Below are 20,747 nucleotides of genomic sequence, written 5' to 3' on the forward strand. Positions count from 1 at the left end.
GCACTCCAGAGAAACCCTAAGAACACTGTTTCAAGGCTAGAGGGATCCTGAGGTCACTGGAGCAACACGAAAGAGCTCCGTGGACCAAAAATCAACTCGAGATGAGAGGTTAGTCCCTGGCTTCGACTCCAGAGGAATACCACCTCACCACAAGCACCTCAAGAGGAGGCTTCTCTCAGCTCTAGCTATGTGCTGAGTTTGCGGCCTCAAGTGGAATGGACACCGCGATGCCCTGACTCGAAATAAGGCCGGATATCCCTGCAGTGACTTGAATGCAGGCTCGTCTTGCAACTCCCAAGACGAAAGGATGTCCGAATCCCCTGTGGAGACCACAGAAAAAGACCTAGTTCCCCACCTCATCGCGACCGGAGGCCTCACATCCTTTGAAAACTCCAGAGGTACGCGGAGATCAGTGCCTCCAAAGGAGACGATGCCTGACTCCTCGTGAAACTTGATAGAAGTCCCAGGATTCCTGTGGCACATGGAAAGGGACCCTTGGTCTCCCGCCTCAGCTGGAGAGGCGTCCCAATTGCCCTGCCAAGCCTGGAGGAGAATCCCGAGTTGTCCCTCGCAACTAGGCAGGAGTCCTGACGTCGCTGAACAAACACGTGTGTGGAAGGGCCATCCCCGTCGTAACTCGAGAATATACCCCAGGTTCCCACCGCAACTCGAGAAAAACCATGAGACTTCCCCCTCGCCGCGAGATGAGGCCCGATTCCCCTGCACTGCGTGCAGAGCACTTCAGTGTTGCACATCACACATGAAAGGAGCCTTGATTTCCTTGATGGCACTCCAGAGAAACCCCAAGAACACTGTTTCAAGGCTAGAGGGATCCTGAGGTCACTGTAGCCACACGAAAGAGCACCCTGGCCCAAAAATCAACCCGAGATGAGAGGATAGTCCCTGGCTTCGACTCCAGAGGAATACCACCTTACCACAAGCACCTCAAGAGGAGGCTTCTCTCAGCTCTAGGTATGTGAGAGGGACCCTGAGTTTGCAGCCTCAAGTCGAATGGACACCACGATGCCCTGACTCGAAATAAGGCCGGATATCCCTGCAGTGACTTGAATGCAGGCTCGTCTTGCATCTCCCAAGATGAAAGGATGTCTGAATCCCCTGTGGAGACCACAGAGAAAGACCTAGTTCCCCACCTCATCGCGACCGGAGGCCTCACATCCTTTGAAAACTCCAGAGGTACGCGGAGATCAGTGCCTCCAAAGGAGACGATGCCTGACTCTTCGTGAAACTTGATAGGAGTCCCAGGATTCCTGTGGCACATGGAAAGGGACCCTTGGTCTCCCGCCTCAGCTGGAGAGGCGTCCCAATTGCCCTGCCAAGCCTCGAGGAGAATCCCGAGTTGTCCCTCGCAACTAGGCAGGAGTCCTGACGTCGCTGAACAAACATTGGGTGGAAGGGCGATCCCAATCGTAACTCGAGAATATACCCCAGGTTCCCGCCGCAACTCGAGAAAAACCATGAGACTTCCCCCTCGCCGCGAGATGAGGCCCGATTCCCCTGCACTGCGTGCAGAGCAATTCCGTGTTGCACATCACACATGAAAGGAGTCTTAATTTCCTTGATGGCACTCCAGAGAAACCCAAAGAACACTGTTTCAAGGCTAGAGGGATCCTGAGGTCACGGTAGCAACACGAAAGAGCTCCGTTGACCAAGAATGAACTCGAGATGAGAGGTTAGTCCCTGGATTCGACTCCAGAGGAATACCACCTTACCACAAGCTCCTCAAGAGGAGGCTTCTCTCAGCTCTAGGTATGTGAGAGGGACCCTGAGTTTGCGGCCTCCAGTGGAACGGACACCGCGATGCCCTGACGCAAAATAAGGCCGGATATCAATGCAGTGACTTGAATGCAGGCTCGTCTTTCATCTCCCAAGACGAAAGGATGTCTGAATCCCCTGTGGAGACCACAGAGAAAGACCTAGTTCCTCATCTCATCGCGACCGGAGGCCTCACATCCTTTGAAAACTCCAGAGGTACGCGGAGATCAGTGCCTCCAAAGGAGACGATGCCTGACTCCTCGTGAAACTTGATAGGAGTCCCAGGATTCATGTGGCACGTGGATAGGGACCCTTGGTCTCCCGCCTCAGCTGGAGAGGCGTCCCAATTGCCCTGCCAAGCCTCGAGGAGAATTCCGAGTTGTCCCTCGCAACTAGGCAGGAGTCCTGAAGTCGCTGAACAAACACGTGTGTGGAAGGGCCATCCCTGTCGTAACTCGAGAATATACCCCAGGTTCCTGCCGCAACTCGAGAAAAACCATGAGACTTCCTCCTCGCCGCGAGATGAGGCCTGATTCCCCTGCACTGCGTGCAGAGCAATTCCGTGTTGCACATCACACATGAAAGGAGCCTTGATTTCCTTGATGGCACTCCAGAGAAAACCCAAGAACACTGTTTCACGGCTGGAGGGATCCTGAGGTCTCTGCAGCAGCACGAAAGAGCTCCGTGGAACATGAATCAACTCGAGATGAGAGGTTAGTCCCTGGCTTCGACTCTAGCGGAATACCACCTTATCACAAGCACCTCAAGAGGAGGCTTCTCTCAGCTCTAGGTATGTGAGAGGGACCCTGAGTTTGCGGCCTCCAGTGGAACGGACACCGCGATGCCCTGACGCGAAATAAGGCCGGATATCCCTGCAGTGACTTGAATGCAGGCTCGTCTTGCATCTCCCAAGACGAAAGGATGTCTGAATCCCCTGTGCAGACCACAGAGAAATACCTAGTTCCCCACCTCTTCGCGACCGGAGGCCTCACATCCTTTGAAAACTCCAGAGGTACGCGGAGATCAGTGCCTCCAAAGGAGACGATGCCTGACTCCTCGTGAAACTTGATAGGAGTCCCAGGATTCCTGTGGCACGTGGAAAGGGACTCTTGGTCTCCCGCCTCAGCTGGAGAGGCGTCCCAATTGCCCTGCCAAGCCTCGAGGAGAATCCCGAGTTGTCCCTCGCAACTAGGCAGGAGTCCTGACGTCGCTGAACAAACATTGGGTGGAAGGGCCATCCCAGTCGTAACTCGAGAATATACCCCAGGTTCCCGCCGCAACTCGAGAAAAACCATGAGACTTCCCCCTCGCCGCGAGATGAGGCCCGATTCCCCTGCACTGCGTGCAGAGCAATTCCGTGTTGCACATCACACATGAAAGGAGTCTTAATTTCCTTGATGGCACTCCAGAGAAACCCAAAGAACACTGTTTCAAGGCTAGAGGGATCCTGAGGTCACGGTAGCAACACGAAAGAGCTCCGTTGACCAAGAATCAACTCGAGATTAGAGGTTAGTCCCTGGATTCGACTCCAGAGGAATACCACCTTACCACAAGCTCCTCAAGAGGAGGCTTCTCTCAGCTCTAGGTATGTGAGAGGGACCCTGAGTTTGCGGCCTCCAGTGGAACGGACACCGCGATGCCCTGACGCGAAATAAGGCCGGATATCCCTGCAGTGACTTGAATGCAGGCTCGTCTTGCATCTCCGAAGACGAAAGGATGTCTGAATCCCCTGTGGAGACCACAGAGAAAGACCTAGTTCCCCATCTCATCGCGACCGGAGGCCTCACATCCTTTGAAAACTCCAGAGTTACGCGGAGATCAGTGCCTCCAAAGGAGTCGATGCCTGACTCCTCGTGAAACTTGATTGGAGTCCCAGGATTCCTGTGGCACGTGGAAAGGGACCCTTGGTCTCCCACCTCAGCTGGAGAGGCGTCCCAATTGCCCTGCCAAGCCTCGAGGAGAATCCCGAGTTGTCCCTCGCAACTAGGCAGGAGTCCTGACGTCGCTGAAGAAACAAGTGTGTGGAAGGGCCATCCCCGTCGTACCTCGAGAATATACCCCAGGTTCCCGCCGCAACCCGAGAAAAACCATGAGACTTCCTCCTCGCCGCGAGATGAGGCCCGATTCCCCTGCACTGCGTGCAGAGCAATTCCGTGTTGCACATCACACATGAAAGGAGCCTTGATTTCCTTGACGGAACTCCAGCGAAACCCCAAGAACACTGTTTCAAGGCTAGAGGGATCCTGAGGTCCCTGTAGCAATGAAAGAGCTCCGTGGAACAAAAATCAACTCGAGATGAGAGCTTAGTCCCTGGCTTCGACTCCAGAGGAATACCACCTTACCACAAGCACCTCAAGAGGAGGCTTCTCTCAGCTCTAGGTATGTGAGAGGGACCCTGAGTTTGCGGCCTCAAGTGGAATGGACACTGCGATGCCCTGACGACAAAAAAGGCCGGATATCCTGCAGTGACTTGAATGCAGGCTCGTCTTGCATCTCCCAAGACGAAAGGATGTCTGAATCCCCTGTGGAGACCACAGAGAAAGACCTACTTCCCCACCTCATCGCGACTGGAGGCCTCAAATCCCTTGAATACTCCAGAGGTACACGGAGATCAGTGCCTCCAAAGGAGACGATGCCTGACTCCTCGTGAAACTTGATAGGAGTTCCAGGATTCCTGTGGCACGTGGAAAGGGACCCTTGGTCTCCCGCCTCAGCTGGAGAGGCGTCCCAATTGCCCTGCCAAGCCTCGAAGAGAACCCCGAGTTGTCCCTCGCAACTAGGCAGGAGTCCTGACGTCACTGAAGAAATACGTGTGTGGAAGGGCCATCCCCGTCGTAACTCGAGAATATACCCCAGGTTCCCGCCGCAACTCGAGAAAAACCATGAGACTTCCCCCTCGCCGCGAGATGAGGCCCGATTCCCCTGCACTGCGTGCAGAGCAATTCCGTCTTGCACATCACACATGAAAGGAGCCTTGATTTCCTTGATGGCACTCCAGAGAAACCCCAAGAACACTGTTTCAAGGCTAGAGGGATCCTGAGGTCACTGGAGCAACAGGAAAGAGCTCCGTGGACCAAAAATCAACTCGAGATGAGAGGTTAGTCCCTGGCTTCGACTCCAGAGGAATACCGCCTTACCACAAGCACCTCAAGAGGAGGCTTCTCTCAGCTCTAGGTATGTGAGAGGGACCCTGATTTTGCGGCCTCAAGTGGAATGGACACCGCGATGCCCTGACTCGATATAAGGCTGGATATCCCTGCAGTGACTTGAATGCAGGCTCGTCTTGCATCTCCCAAGACGAAGGGATGTCTGAATCCCCTGTGGAGAGCACAGAAAAAGAACTAGTTCCCCACCTCATCGCGACCGGAGGCATCAAATTCTTTGAAAACTCCAGAGGTACATGGAGATCAGTGCCTCCAAAGGAGACGATGCCTGACTCCTCGTGAAACTTGATAGGAGTCCCAGGATTCCTGTGGCACGTGGAAAGGGACCCTTGGTCTCCCGCCTCAGGTGGAGAGGTGTCCCAATTGCCCTGCCAAGCCTCGAGGAGAATCCCGAGTTGTCCCTCGCAACTAGGCAGGAGCCCTGACGTCGCTGAAGAAACACGTGTGTGGAAGGGCCATCCCCGTCGTAACTCGAGAATATTCCCCAGGTTCCCGCCGCAACTCGAGAAAAACCATGAGACTTCCCCCTCGCCGCAAGATGAGGCACGATTCCCCTGCACTGCGTGCAAAGCAATTCCGTGTTGCACATCACACATGAAAGGAGCCTTGATTTCCTTGATGGCACTCCAGAGAAACCCCAAGAACACTGTTTCAAGGCTAGAGGGATCCTGAGGTCACTGTAGCAACACGAAAGAGCTCCGTGGACCAAAATTCAACTCGAGATGAGAGGTTAGTTCCTGGCTTCGACTCCAGAGGAACTCCGCCTTACCACAAGCACCTCAAGAGGAGGCTTCTCTCAGCTCTAGCTATGTGAGAGGGACCCTGAGTTTGCAGCCTCAAGTGGAATGGACACCGCGATGCCCTGACTCGAAATAAGGCCGGATATCCCTGCAGTGACTTGAATGCAGGCTCGTCTTGCATCTCCCAAGACGAAAGGATGTCTGAATCCCCTGTGCAGACCACAGAGAAAGACCTAGTTCCCCACCTCATCGCGACCGGAGGCCTCACATCCTTTGAAAACTCCAGAGGTACGCGGAGATCAGTGCATCCAAAGGAGACGATGCCTGACTCCTCGTGAAACTTGATTGGAGTCCCAGGATTCCTGTGGCACGTGGAAAGGGACCCTTGGTCTCCCACCTCAGCTGGAGAGGCGTCCCAATTGCCCTGCCAAGCCTCGATGAGAATCCCGAGTTGTCCCTCGCAACTAGGCAGGAGTCCTGACGTCGCTGAAGAAACACGTGTGTGGAAGGGCCATCCCCGTCGTAACTCGAGAATATTCCCCAGGTTCCCGTCGCAACTCGAGAAAAACAATGAGACTTCCCCCTCGCCGCGAGATGAGGCCCGATTCCCCTGCACTGCGTGCAGAGCAATTCCGTGTTGCACATCACAGATGAAAGGAGCCTTGATTTCCTTGATGGCACTCCAGAGAAACCACAAGAACACTGCTTCAAGGCTAGAGGGATCCTGAGGTCACTGTAGCAACACGAAAGAGCTCCGTGGACCAAAAATCAACTCGAGATGAGAGGTTAGTCCCTGGCTTCGACTCCAGAGGAATACCACCTTACCACAAGCACCTCAAGAGGAGGCTTCTCTCAGCTGTAGGTATGTGAGAGGGAACCTGAGTTTGCGGCCTCAAGTGGAATGGACACCGCGATGCCCTGACTCGAAATAAGGCCGGATATCCCTGCAGTGACTTGAATGCAGGCTCGTCTTGCATCTCCCAAGACGAAAGGATGTCTGAATCCCCTGTGGAGACCACAGAGAAAGACCTAGTTCCCCACCTCATCGCGACCGGAGGCCTCACATCCTTTGAAAACTCCAGAGGTACGCGGAGATCAGTACCTCCAAAGGAGACGATGCCTGACTCCTCGTGAAACTTGATAGGAGTCCCAGGATTCCTGTGGCACGTGGAAAGGGAACCTTGGTCTCCCGCTTCAGCTGGAGAGGCGTCCCAATTTCCCTGCCCAGCCTCGAGGAGATTCCCGAGTTGTCCCTCGCAACTAGGCAGGAGTCCTGACGTCGCTGAACAAACACGTGGGTGGAAGGGCCATCCCCGTCGTAACTCGAGAATATACCCCAGGTTCCCGCCGCAACTCGAGAAAAACCATGAGACTTCCCCCTCGCCGCGAGATGAGGCCCGATTCCCCTGCACTGCGTGCAGAGCAATTCCGTGTTGCACATCACACATGAAAGGAGCCTTGATTTCCTTGATGACACTCCAGAGAAATCCCCAGAACACTGTTTCAAGGCTAGAGGGATCCTGAGGTCACTGGAGCAACACGAAAGAGCTCCGTGGACCAAGAATCAACTCGAGATGAGAGGTTAGTCCCTGGCTTCGACTCCAGAGGAATACCACCTTACCACAAGCACCTCAAGAGGAGGCTTCTCTCAGCTCTAGGTATGTGAGAGGGACCCTGAGTTTGTGGCCTCAACTGGAATGAACACTCTGATGCCCTGACTCGAAATCAGGCCGAACATCCCTGCAGTGACTTGAATGCAGGCTCGTCTTGCATCTGCCAAGACGAAAGGATGTCTGAATCCCTTGTGGAGACCATAGAGAAAGACCTAGTGCCCCACCTCATCGCGACCGGAGGCCTCACATCCTTTGAAAACTCCAGAGGTACGCGGAGATCAGTGCCTCCAAAGAAGACGATGCCTGACTCCTCGTGAAACTTTATAGGATTCCCAGGATTCCTGTGGCACGTGGAAAGGGACACTTGGTCTCCCGCCTCAGCTGGAGAGGCGTCCCAATTGCCCTGCCAAGCCTCGAGGAGAATCCCGAGTTGTCCCTCGCAACTAGGCAGGAGTCCTCACGTCGCTGAACAAACACGTGTGTGGACGGGCCATCCCCTCGTAACTGAAGAATATTCCCCAGGTTCCCGCCGCAACTCGAGAAAAACCATGAGCCTTCCCCCTCGCCGCGAGATGAGGCCCGATTCCCCTGCACTGCGTGCAGAGCAATTCCGTGTTGCACATCACACATGAAAGGAGCCTTGATTTCCTTGATGGCACTCCAGAGAAACCCCAAGAACACTGTTTCAAGGCTCGAGGGATCCTGAGGTCACTGTAGCAACACGAAAGAGCTCCGTGGACCAAAAATCAGCTCGAGATGAGAGGTTAGTCCCTGGCTTCGACTCCAGAGGAATACCACCTTACCACAAGCACCTCAAGAGGAGGCTTCTCTCAGCTCTAGCTATGTGAGAGGGACCCTGATTTGCGGCCTCAAGTGGAATGGAGACCGCGATCCCCTGACTCGAAATAAGCCGGATATCCCTGCAGTGACTTGAATGCAGGCTCGTCTTGCATCTCCCAAGACGAAAGGATGTCTGACTCCCCTGTGGAGACCACAGAAAAAGAACTAGTTCCGCACCTCATCGCGACCGGAGGCCTCACATTCTTTGAAAACTCCAGAGGTACACGGTGATCAGTGCCTCCAGAGGACGATGCCTGACTCCTTGTGAATCTTGATAGGAGTCCCAGGATTCCTGTGGCACGGGGAAAGGGACCCTTGGTCTCCCGCCTCACCTGGAGAGGCGTCCCAATTGCCCTGCCAAGCCTCAAGGAGAATCCCGAGTTGTCCCTCGCAACTAGGCAGGAGTCCTGACGTGGCTTAACAAACACGTGTGTGGAAGGGCCATCCCCGTCATAACTCGAGTATATACCCCAGGTTCCCGCCGCAACTCGAGAAACACCATGAGACTTACCCCCTCGCCCGCGAGATGAGGCCCGATTCCCCTGCACTGTGTGCAGAGCAATTCCGTGTTGCACATTACACATGAAAGGAGCCTTGATTTCCTTGATGGCACTCCAGAGAAACCCCAAGAACACTGTTTCAAGGCTAGAGGGATCCTGAGGTCACTGTAGCAACAAGAAAGAGCTCCGTGGACCAAAAATCAACTCGAGATGAGAGGTTAGTCCCTGGCTTCGACTCCAGAGGAATAGCACCTTACCGCAAGCACTTCAAGAGGAGGCTTCTCTCAGCTCTAGGTATGTGAGAGGGACCCTGAGTTTGCGGCCTCAAGTGGAATGGACACCGCGATGCCCTGACTCGAAATAAGGCCGGATATCCCTGCAGTGACTTGAATGCAGGCTCGTCTTGCATCTCCCAAGACGAAAGGATGTCTGAATCCCCTGTGAAGACCACAGAGAAAGACCTAGTTCCCCACGTCATCGCGACCGGAGGCCTCACATCCTTTGAAAACTCCAGCGGTACGCAGAGATCAGTGCCTCCAAAGGAGACGATGCCTGACTTCTCGTGAAACTTGATAGGAGTCCCAGGATTCCTGTGGCACGTGGAAAGGGACCCTTGGTCTCCCGCCTTAGCTGGAGAGGCGTCCCAATTGCCCTGCCAAGCCTCGAGGAGAATCCCGAGTTGTCCCTCGCAACTAGGCAGGAGTCTTGACGTCGCTGAAGAAACACGTGTGTGGAAGGGCCATCCCCGTCGTAACTCGAGAATATACCCCAGGTTCCCGCCGCAACTCGAGAAAAACCATGAGACTTCCCCCTCGCCGCGAGATGAGGCACGATTCCCCTGCACTGCGTGCAGAGCAATTCCGTGTTGCACATCACACATGAAAGGAGCCTTGATTTCCTTGATGGCACTCCAGAGAAACCACAAGAACACTGCTTCAAGGCTAGAGGGATCCTGAGGTCACTGTAGCAATACGAAAGAGCTCCGTGGACCAAAAATCAACTCGAGATGAGAGGTTAGTCCCTGGCTTCGACTCCAGAGGAATACCACCTTACCACAAGCACCTCAAGAGGAGGCTTCTCTCAGCTCTAGCTATGTGAGAGGGACCCTGAGTTTGCGGCCTCAAGTGGAATGGACACCGCAATGCCCTGACTCGAAATAAGGCCGGATATCCCTGCAGTGACTTGAATGCAGGCTCGTCTTGCATCTCCCAAGACGAAAGGATGTCTGAATCCCCTGTGGAGACCACAGAGAAAGACCTAGTTCCCCACGTCATCGCGACCGGAGGACTCACATCCTTTGAAAACTCCAGAGGTACGCAGAGATCAGTGCCTCCAAAGGAGACGATGCCTGACTCCTCGTGAAACTTGATAGGAGTCCCAGGATTCCTGTGGCACGTGGATAGGGACCCTTGGTCTCCCGCCTTAGCTGGAGAGGCGTCCCAATTGCCCTGCCAAGCCTCGAGGAGAATCCCGAGTTGTCCCTCGCAACTAGGCAGGAGTCCTGACGTCGCTGAAGAAACACGTGTGTGGAAGGGCCATCCCCGTCGTAACTCGAGAATATACCCCAGGTTCCCGCCGCAACTCGAGAAAAACCATGAGACTTCCCCCTCGCCGCGAGATGAGGCCCGATTCCCCTGCACTGCGTGCAGAGCAATTCCGTGTTGCACATCACACATGAAAGGAGCCTTGATTTCCTTGATGGCACTCCAGAGAAACCCCAAGAACACTGTTTCAAGGCTCGAGGGATCCTGAGGTCACTGTAGCAACACGAAAGAGCTCCGTGGACCAAAAATCAGCTCGAGATGAGAGGTTAGTCCCTGGCTTCGACTCCAGAGGAATACCACCTTACCACAAGCACCTCAAGAGGAGGCTTCTCTCAGCTCTAGCTATGTGAGAGGGACCCTGATTTGCGGCCTCAAGTGGAATGGAGACCGCGATCCCCTGACTCGAAATAAGCCGGATATCCCTGCAGTGACTTGAATGCAGGCTCGTCTTACATCTCCCAAGACGAAAGGATGTCTGACTCCCCTGTGGAGACCACAGAAAAAGAACTAGTTCCGCACCTCATCGCGACCGGAGGCCTCACATTCTTTGAAAACTCCAGAGGTACACGGTGATCAGTGCCTCCAGAGGAGACGATGCCTGACTCCTTGTGAATCTTGATAGGAGTCCCAGGATTCCTGTGGCACGGGGAAAGGGACCCTTGGTCTCCCGCCTCACCTGGAGAGGCGTCCCAATTGCCCTGCCAAGCCTCAAGGAGAATCCCGAGTTGTCCCTCGCAACTAGGCAGGAGTCCTGACGTGGCTTAACAAACACGTGTGTGGAAGGGCCATCCCCGTCATAACTCGAGTATATACCCCAGGTTCCCGCCGCAACTCGAGAAACACCATGAGACTTACCCCTCGCCGCGAGATGAGGCCCGATTCCCCTGCACTGTGTGCAGAGCAATACCGTCTTGCACATCACACATGAAAGGAGCCTTGATTTCCTTGATGGCACTCCAGAGAATCCCCAAGAACACTGTTTCAAGGTAGAGGGATCCTGAGGTCACTGTAGCAACACGAAAGAGCTCCGTGGACCAAAAATCAACTCGAGTTGAGAGGTTAGTCCCTGGCTTCGACTCCAGAGGAATACCACCTTACCACAAGCACCTCAAGAGGAGGCTTCTCTCAGCTCTAGGTATGTGAGAGGGACCCTGAGTTTGCGGCCTCAAGTGGAATGGACACCGCGATGCCCTGACTCGAAATAAGGCCGGATATCCCTGCAGTGACTTGAATGCAGGCTCGTCTTGCATCTCCCAAGACGAAAGGATGTCTGAATCCCCTGTGGAGACCACAGAGAAAGACCTAGTTCCCCACGTCATCGCGACCGGAGGCCTCACATCCTTTGAAAACTCCAGAGGTACGCAGAGATCAGTGCCTCCAAAGGAGACGATGCCTGACTTCTCGTGAAACTTGATAGGAGTGCCAGGATTCCTGTGGCACGTGGAAAGGGACCCTTGGTCTCCCGCCTTAGCTGGAGAGGCGTCCCAATTGCCCTGCCAAGCCTCGAGGAGAATCCCGAGTTGTCCCTCGCAACTAGGCAGGAGTCCTGACGTCGCTGAAGAAACACGTGTGTGGAAGGGCCATCCCCGTCGTAACTCGAGAATATACCCCAGGTTCCCGCCGCAACTCGAGAAAAACCATGAGACTTCCCCCTCGCCGCGAGATGAGGCACGATTCCCCTGCACTGCGTGCAGAGCAATTCCGTGTTGCACATCACACATGAAAGGAGCCTTGATTTCCTTGATGGCACTCCAGAGAAACCACAAGAACACTGCTTCAAGGCTAGAGGGATCCTGAGGTCACTGTAGCAATACGAAAGAGCTCCGTGGACCAAAAATCAACTCGAGATGAGAGGTTAGTCCCTGGCTTCGACTCCAGAGGAATACCACCTTACCACAAGCACCTCAAGAGGAGGCTTCTCTCAGCTCTAGCTATGTGAGAGGGACCCTGAGTTTGCGGCCTCAAGTGGAATGGACACCGCGATGCCCTGACTCGAAATAAGGCCGGATATCCCTGCAGTGACTTGAATGCAGGCTCGTCTTGCATCTCCCAAGACGAAAGGTTGTCTGAATCCCCTGTGGAGACCACAGAGAAAGACCTAGTTCCCCACGTCATCGCGACCGGAGGACTCACATCCTTTGAAAACTCCAGAGGTACGCAGAGATCAGTGCCTCCAAAGGAGACGATGCCTGACTTCTCGTGAAACTTGATAGGAGTCCCAGGATTCCTGTGGCACGTGGAAAGGGACCCTTGGTCTCCCGCCTTAGCTGGAGAGGCGTCCCAATTGCCCTGCCAAGCCTCGAGGAGAATCCCGAGTTGTCCCTCGCAACTAGGCAGGAGTCCTGACGTCGCTGAAGAAACACGTGTGTGGAAGGGCCATCCCCGTCGTAACTCGAGAATATACCCCAGGTTCCCGCCGCAACTCGAGAAAAACCATGAGACTTCCCCCTCGCCGCGAGATGAGGCACGATTCCCCTGCACTGCGTGCAGAGCAATTCCGTGTTGCACATCACACATGAAAGGAGCCTTGATTTCCTTGATGGCACTCCAGAGAAACCACAAGAACACTGCTTCAAGGCTAGAGGGATCCTGAGGTCACTGTAGCAATACGAAAGAGCTCCGTGGACCAAAAATCAACTCGAGATGAGAGGTTAGTCCCTGGCTTCGACTCCAGAGGAATACCACCTTACCACAAGCACCTCAAGAGGAGGCTTCTCTCAGCTCTAGCTATGTGAGAGGGACCCTGAGTTTGCGGCCTCAAGTGGAATGGACACCGCGATGCCCTGACTCGAAATAAGGCCGGATATCCCTGCAGTGACTTGAATGCAGGCTCGTCTTGCATCTCCCAAGACGAAAGGATGTCTGAATCCCCTGTGGAGACCACAGACAAAGACCTAGTTCCCCACGTCATCGCGACCGGAGGACTCACATCCTTTGAAAACTCCAGAGGTACGCAGAGATCAGTGCCTCCAAAGGAGACGATGCCTGACTCCTCGTGAAACTTGATAGGAGTCCCAGGATTCCTGTGGCACGTGGAAAGGCACCCTTGGTCTCCCGCCTTAGCTGGAGAGGCGTCCCAATTGCCCTGCCAAGCCTCGAGGAGAATCCCGAGTTGTCCCTCGCAACTAGGCAGGAGTCCTGACGTCGCTGAAGAAACACGTGTGTGGAAGGGCCATCCCCGTCGTAACTCGAGAATATACCACAGGTTCCCGCCGCAACTCGAGAAAAACCATGAGACTTCCCCCTCGCCGCGAGATGAGGCCCGATTCCCCTGCACTGCGTGCAGAGCAATTCCGTGTTGCACATCACACATGAAAGGAGCCTTGATTTCCTTGATGGCACTCCAGAGAAACCCCAAGAACACTGTTTCAAGGCTCGAGGGATCCTGAGGTCACTGTAGCAACACGAAAGAGCTCCGTGGACCAAAATTCAGCTCGAGATGAGAGGTTAGTCCCTGGCTTCGACTCCAGAGCAATACCACCTTACCACAAGCACCTCAAGAGGAGGCTTCTCTCAGCTCTAGGTATGTGAGAGGGACCCTGAGTTTGCGGCCTCAAGTGGAATGGACACCGCGATGCCCTGACTCGAAATAAGGCCGGATATCCCTGCAGTGACTTGAATGCAGGCTCGTCTTGCATCTCCCAAGACGAAAGGATGTCTGAATCCCCTGTGCAGACCACAGAGAAAGACCTAGTTCCCCACCTCATCGCGACCGGAGGCCTCACATCCTTTGAAAACTCCAGAGGTACGCGGAGATCAGTGCATCCAAAGGAGACGATGCCTGACTCCTCGTGAAACTTGATTGGAGTCCCAGGATTCCTGTGGCACGTGGAAAGGGACCCTTGGTCTCCCACCTCAGCTGGAGAGGCGTCCCAATTGCCCTGCCAAGCCTCGATGAGAATCCCGAGTTGTCCCTCGCAACTAGGCAGGAGTCCTGACGTCGCTGAAGAAACACGTGTGTGGAAGGGCCATCCCCGTCGTAACTCGAGAATATTCCCCAGGTTCCCGTCGCAACTCGAGAAAAACAATGAGACTTCCCCCTCGCCGCGAGATGAGGCCCGATTCCCCTGCACTGCGTGCAGAGCAATTCCGTGTTGCACATCACAGATGAAAGGAGCCTTGATTTCCTTGATGGCACTCCAGAGAAACCACAAGAACACTGCTTCAAGGCTAGAGGGATCCTGAGGTCACTGTAGCAACACGAAAGAGCTCCGTGGACCAAAAATCAACTCGAGATGAGAGGTTAGTCCCTGGCTTCGACTCCAGAGGAATACCACCTTACCACAAGCACCTCAAGAGGAGGCTTCTCTCAGCTGTAGGTATGTGAGAGGGAACCTGAGTTTGCGGCCTCAAGTGGAATGGACACCGCGATGCCCTGACTCGAAATAAGGCCGGATATCCCTGCAGTGACTTGAATGCAGGCTCGTCTTGCATCTCCCAAGACGAAAGGATGTCTGAATCCCCTGTGGAGACCACAGAGAAAGACCTAGTTCCCCACCTCATCGCGACCGGAGGCCTCACATCCTTTGAAAACTCCAGAGGTACGCGGAGATCAGTACCTCCAAAGGAGACGATGCCTGACTCCTCGTGAAACTTGATAGGAGTCCCAGGATTCCTGTGGCACGTGGAAAGGGAACCTTGGTCTCCCGCTTCAGCTGGAGAGGCGTCCCAATTTCCCTGCCCAGCCTCGAGGAGATTCCCGAGTTGTCCCTCGCAACTAGGCAGGAGTCCTGACGTCGCTGAACAAACACGTGGGTGGAAGGGCCATCCCCGTCGTAACTCGAGAATATACCCCAGGTTCCCGCCGCAACTCGAGAAAAACCATGAGACTTCCCCCTCGCCGCGAGATGAGGCCCGATTCCCCTGCACTGCGTGCAGAGCAATTCCGTGTTGCACATCACACATGAAAGGAGCCTTGATTTCCTTGATGACACTCCAGAGAAATCCCCAGAACACTGTTTCAAGGCTAGAGGGATCCTGAGGTCACTGGAGCAACACGAAAGAGCTCCGTGGACCAAGAATCAACTCGAGATGAGAGGTTAGTCCCTGGCTTCGACTCCAGAGGAATACCACCTTACCACAAGCACCTCAAGAGGAGGCTTCTCTCAGCTCTAGGTATGTGAGAGGGACCCTGAGTTTGTGGCCTCAACTGGAATGAACACTCTGATGCCCTGACTCGAAATCAGGCCGAACATCCCTGCAGTGACTTGAATGCAGGCTCGTCTTGCATCTGCCAAGACGAAAGGATGTCTGAATCCCTTGTGGAGACCATAGAGAAAGACCTAGTGCCCCACCTCATCGCGACCGGAGGCCTCACATCCTTTGAAAACTCCAGAGGTACGCGGAGATCAGTGCCTCCAAAGAAGACGATGCCTGACTCCTCGTGAAACTTTATAGGATTCCCAGGATTCCTGTGGCACGTGGAAAGGGACACTTGGTCTCCCGCCTCAGCTGGAGAGGCGTCCCAATTGCCCTGCCAAGCCTCGAGGAGAATCCCGAGTTGTCCCTCGCAACTAGGCAGGAGTCCTCACGTCGCTGAACAAACACGTGTGTGGACGGGCCATCCCCTCGTAACTGAAGAATATTCCCCAGGTTCCCGCCGCAACTCGAGAAAAACCATGAGCCTTCCCCCTCGCCGCGAGATGAGGCCCGATTCCCCTGCACTGCGTGCAGAGCAATTCCGTGTTGCACATCACACATGAAAGGAGCCTTGATTTCCTTGATGGCACTCCAGAGAAACCCCAAGAACACTGTTTCAAGGCTCGAGGGATCCTGAGGTCACTGTAGCAACACGAAAGAGCTCCGTGGACCAAAAATCAGCTCGAGATGAGAGGTTAGTCCCTGGCTTCGACTCCAGAGGAATACCACCTTACCACAAGCACCTCAAGAGGAGGCTTCTCTCAGCTCTAGCTATGTGAGAGGGACCCTGATTTGCGGCCTCAAGTGGAATGGAGACCGCGATCCCCTGACTCGAAATAAGCCGGATATCCCTGCAGTGACTTGAATGCAGGCTCGTCTTGCATCTCCCAAGACGAAAGGATGTCTGACTCCCCTGTGGAGACCACAGAAAAAGAACTAGTTCCGCACCTCATCGCGACCGGAGGCCTCACATTCTTTGAAAACTCCAGAGGTACACGGTGATCAGTGCCTCCAGAGGAGACGATGCCTGACTCCTTGTGAATCTTGATAGGAGTCCCAGGATTCCTGTGGCACGGGGAAAGGGACCCTTGGTCTCCCGCCTCACCTGGAGAGGCGTCCCAATTGCCCTGCCAAGCCTCAAGGAGAATCCCGAGTTGTCCCTCGCAACTAGGCAGGAGTCCTGACGTGGCTTAACAAACACGTGTGTGGAAGGGCCATCCCCGTCATAACTCGAGTATATACCCCAGGTTCCCGCCGCAACTCGAGAAACACCATGAGACTTACCCCTCGCCGCGAGATGAGGCCCGATTCCCCTGCACTGTGTGCAGAGCAATTCCGTGTTGCACATTACACATGAAAGGAGCCTTGATTTCCTTGATGGCACTCCAGAGAAACCCCAAGAACACTGTTTCAAGGCTAGAGGGATCCTGAGGTCACTGTAGCAACAAGAAAGAGCTCCGTGGACCAAAAATCAACTCGAGATGAGAGGTTAGTCCCTGGCTTCGACTCCAGAGGAATAGCACCTTACCGCAAGCACTTCAAGAGGAGGCTTCTCTCAGCTCTAGGTATGTGAGAGGGACCCTGAGTTTGCGGCCTCAAGTGGAATGGACACCGCGATGCCCTGACTCGAAATAAGGCCGGATATCCCTGCAGTGACTTGAATGCAGGCTCGTCTTGCATCTCCCAAGACGAAAGGATGTCTGAATCCCCTGTGGAGACCACAGAGAAAGACCTAGTTCCCCACGTCATCGCGACCGGAGGCCTCACATCCTTTGAAAACTCCAGCGGTACGCAGAGATCAGTGCCTCCAAAGGAGACGATGCCTGACTTCTCGTGAAACTTGATAGGAGTCCCAGGATTCCTGTGGCACGTGGAAAGGGACCCTTGGTCTCCCGCCTTAGCTGGAGAGGCGTCCCAATTGCCCTGCCAAGCCTCGAGGAGAATCCCGAGTTGTCCCTCGCAACTAGGCAGGAGTCTTGACGTCGCTGAAGAAACACGTGTGTGGAAGGGCCATCCCCGTCGTAACTCGAGAATATACCCCAGGTTCCCGCCGCAACTCGAGAAAAACCATGAGACTTCCCCCTCGCCGCGAGATGAGGCACGATTCCCCTGCACTGCGTGCAGAGCAATTCCGTGTTGCACATCACACATGAAAGGAGCCTTGATTTCCTTGATGGCACTCCAGAGAAACCACAAGAACACTGCTTCAAGGCTAGAGGGATCCTGAGGTCACTGTAGCAATACGAAAGAGCTCCGTGGACCAAAAATCAACTCGAGATGAGAGGTTAGTCCCTGGCTTCGACTCCAGAGGAATACCACCTTACCACAAGCACCTCAAGAGGAGGCTTCTCTCAGCTCTAGCTATGTGAGAGGGACCCTGAGTTTGCGGCCTCAAGTGGAATGGACACCGCAATGCCCTGACTCGAAATAAGGCCGGATATCCCTGCAGTGACTTGAATGCAGGCTCGTCTTGCATCTCCCAAGACGAAAGGATGTCTGAATCCCCTGTGGAGACCACAGAGAAAGACCTAGTTCCCCACGTCATCGCGACCGGAGGACTCACATCCTTTGAAAACTCCAGAGGTACGCAGAGATCAGTGCCTCCAAAGGAGACGATGCCTGACTCCTCGTGAAACTTGATAGGAGTCCCAGGATTCCTGTGGCACGTGGATAGGGACCCTTGGTCTCCCGCCTTAGCTGGAGAGGCGTCCCAATTGCCCTGCCAAGCCTCGAGGAGAATCCCGAGTTGTCCCTCGCAACTAGGCAGGAGTCCTGACGTCGCTGAAGAAACACGTGTGTGGAAGGGCCATCCCCGTCGTAACTCGAGAATATACCCCAGGTTCCCGCCGCAACTCGAGAAAAACCATGAGACTTCCCCCTCGCCGCGAGATGAGGCCCGATTCCCCTGCACTGCGTGCAGAGCAATTCCGTGTTGCACATCACACATGAAAGGAGCCTTGATTTCCTTGATGGCACTCCAGAGAAACCCCAAGAACACTGTTTCAAGGCTCGAGGGATCCTGAGGTCACTGTAGCAACACGAAAGAGCTCCGTGGACCAAAAATCAGCTCGAGATGAGAGGTTAGTCCCTGGCTTCGACTCCAGAGGAATACCACCTTACCACAAGCACCTCAAGAGGAGGCTTCTCTCAGCTCTAGCTATGTGAGAGGGACCCTGATTTGCGGCCTCAAGTGGAATGGAGACCGCGATCCCCTGACTCGAAATAAGCCGGATATCCCTGCAGTGACTTGAATGCAGGCTCGTCTTACATCTCCCAAGACGAAAGGATGTCTGACTCCCCTGTGGAGACCACAGAAAAAGAACTAGTTCCGCACCTCATCGCGACCGGAGGCCTCACATTCTTTGAAAACTCCAGAGGTACACGGTGATCAGTGCCTCCAGAGGAGACGATGCCTGACTCCTTGTGAATCTTGATAGGAGTCCCAGGATTCCTGTGGCACGGGGAAAGGGACCCTTGGTCTCCCGCCTCACCTGGAGAGGCGTCCCAATTGCCCTGCCAAGCCTCAAGGAGAATCCCGAGTTGTCCCTCGCAACTAGGCAGGAGTCCTGACGTGGCTTAACAAACACGTGTGTGGAAGGGCCATCCCCGTCATAACTCGAGTATATACCCCAGGTTCCCGCCGCAACTCGAGAAACACCATGAGACTTACCCCTCGCCGCGAGATGAGGCCCGATTCCCCTGCACTGTGTGCAGAGCAATACCGTCTTGCACATCACACATGAAAGGAGCCTTGATTTCCTTGATGGCACTCCAGAGAATCCCCAAGAACACTGTTTCAAGGTAGAGGGATCCTGAGGTCACTGTAGCAACACGAAAGAGCTCCGTGGACCAAAAATCAACTCGAGTTGAGAGGTTAGTCCCTGGCTTCGACTCCAGAGGAATACCACCTTACCACAAGCACCTCAAGAGGAGGCTTCTCTCAGCTCTAGGTATGTGAGAGGGACCCTGAGTTTGCGGCCTCAAGTGGAATGGACACCGCGATGCCCTGACTCGAAATAAGGCCGGATATCCCTGCAGTGACTTGAATGCAGGCTCGTCTTGCATCTCCCAAGACGAAAGGATGTCTGAATCCCCTGTGGAGACCACAGAGAAAGACCTAGTTCCCCACGTCATCGCGACCGGAGGCCTCACATCCTTTGAAAACTCCAGAGGTACGCAGAGATCAGTGCCTCCAAAGGAGACGATGCCTGACTTCTCGTGAAACTTGATAGGAGTGCCAGGATTCCTGTGGCACGTGGAAAGGGACCCTTGGTCTCCCGCCTTAGCTGGAGAGGCGTCCCAATTGCCCTGCCAAGCCTCGAGGAGAATCCCGAGTTGTCCCTCGCAACTAGGCAGGAGTCCTGACGTCGCTGAAGAAACACGTGTGTGGAAGGGCCATCCCCGTCGTAACTCGAGAATATACCCCAGGTTCCCGCCGCAACTCGAGAAAAACCATGAGACTTCCCCCTCGCCGCGAGATGAGGCACGATTCCCCTGCACTGCGTGCAGAGCAATTCCGTTTTGCACATCACACATGAAAGGAGCCTTGATTTCCTTGATGGCACTCCAGAGAAACCACAAGAACACTGCTTCAAGGCTAGAGGGATCCTGAGGTCACTGTAGCAATACGAAAGAGCTCCGTGGACCAAAAATCAACTCGAGATGAGAGGTTAGTCCCTGGCTTCGACTCCAGAGGAATACCACCTTACCACAAGCACCTCAAGAGGAGGCTTCTCTCAGCTCTAGCTATGTGAGAGGGACCCTGAGTTTGCGGCCTCAAGTGGAATGGACACCGCGATGCCCTGACTCGAAATAAGGCCGGATATCCCTGCAGTGACTTGAATGCAGGCTCGTCTTGCATCTCCCAAGACGAAAGGTTGTCTGAATCCCCTGTGGAGACCACAGAGAAAGACCTAGTTCCCCACGTCATCGCGACCGGAGGACTCACATCCTTTGAAAACTCCAGAGGTACGCAGAGATCAGTGCCTCCAAAGGAGACGATGCCTGACTTCTCGTGAAACTTGATAGGAGTCCCAGGATTCCTGTGGCACGTGGAAAGGGACCCTTGGTCTCCCGCCTTAGCTGGAGAGGCGTCCCAATTGCCCTGCCAAGCCTCGAGGAGAATCCCGAGTTGTCCCTCGCAACTAGGCAGGAGTCCTGACGTCGCTGAAGAAACACGTGTGTGGAAGGGCCATCCCCGTCGTAACTCGAGAATATACCCCAGGTTCCCGCCGCAACTCGAGAAAAACCATGAGACTTCCCCCTCGCCGCGAGATGAGGCACGATTCCCCTGCACTGCGTGCAGAGCAATTCCGTGTTGCACATCACACATGAAAGGAGCCTTGATTTCCTTGATGGCACTCCAGAGAAACCACAAGAACACTGCTTCAAGGCTAGAGGGATCCTGAGGTCACTGTAGCAATACGAAAGAGCT

Source organism: Cervus elaphus, chromosome 19 (genome assembly GCF_910594005.1).
Source record: "Cervus elaphus chromosome 19, mCerEla1.1, whole genome shotgun sequence".
Taxonomy (NCBI): Eukaryota; Metazoa; Chordata; class Mammalia; order Artiodactyla; family Cervidae; genus Cervus; species Cervus elaphus.